This window comes from Galeopterus variegatus, unplaced genomic scaffold, assembly GCF_000696425.1.
Source record: "Galeopterus variegatus unplaced genomic scaffold, G_variegatus-3.0.2 Scaffold2436, whole genome shotgun sequence".
Lineage (NCBI taxonomy): Eukaryota > Metazoa > Chordata > Mammalia > Dermoptera > Cynocephalidae > Galeopterus > Galeopterus variegatus.
This window is the reverse complement of record NW_007728547.1, coordinates 142,853-144,028: the sequence shown is the minus strand read 5'-3', so window position 1 is coordinate 144,028 and position 1,176 is coordinate 142,853.

The following is a 1,176-nucleotide window of genomic DNA, read 5'->3' as shown; positions in this document are numbered from 1 at the left end:
AAATAACCCAGGCAGACAAAAAAAAAGGAAAAAAGAATTTAAAATAATGAGGAAAATCTAAGAGAGATAGCAGACAACCCTAAGCACTCTAACATCCAAACTGTCGGTATTCCAGAAGAGGAGGAGAAAGGAAAAAGTATTGAAAACCTATTCAAGGAAATAGTAGCAGAAAACTTCCCATGTGTAAGGAGAGAAGCAAACCTCCAAATTCAGGAAGCTCAAAGGACCCCAAACAGATTCAATCCAAAAATATCCTCCCCAAGGCACTTTATAGTTAAATTGTCAAAGCTCAAAGACAAAGAGAGAATTCTAGAAGTAGCAAGAGAAAAGCAACAAGTCACCTATAGCAGAGTCTTCATCAGACTAACAGTGAACTTCTCAACCAAAACCCTACAGGCCGGAAGAAAGTGGAATGATATATTCAAAAAACAAAAAGAAAAAAATTGCCAGCCAAGAATTATTTACCCAGCAAGGCTCTCCTTCAGAAATGAGGGAGAAATAGTGTATTTCCCAGACAAACAAAAGTTGTGGGAGTTCACTACCACAGGACAAGCCCTGCAAGAAATTCTCAAGGGAGTCCTTCATCTGGAATCTGAATAATGATGACCACTATCACAAATACACAAGAAAGAGCAAAACCCCCTGTTAAATCAAAAATGCCAGTGAGAAAGAGAAAAAAGTTAAATCATGCCACCTTAAATTTCCAACTAACATTGAAGAAGAGAAACAAAAGGGGAAGTAATGATCAAAAGATACTTAAATCATCTAAACAAGGAACAACTAAATGACAGGAATTAAACAATATTTGTCAATAACTACCCTAAATGGAATGGATTAAACTCCTCATTCAAAAGACACAGACTGACTGATTGGATTAAAAAGACAGAACCAAATATATGCTGTCTTCAAGAGACTCACCTGTAGAGACATACACAGACTAAAAATGAAGGGATGGAAAAAGATATTCCATGCAAATGGAGACCAAAAATGAGCAGGAGTAGCTATTCTTATATCTGACAAAATAGACTTTAAGCCAAAAAACATAAAAAGAGACAAAGAAGGCCACTATATAATGATATAGGGCCCTATCCAGCCAGGACAGTCATAAATATATAAGCACCCAATACTGGAGCACCCAAATACATACATCAAACACTCTTAGACCTAAAGAAAGAA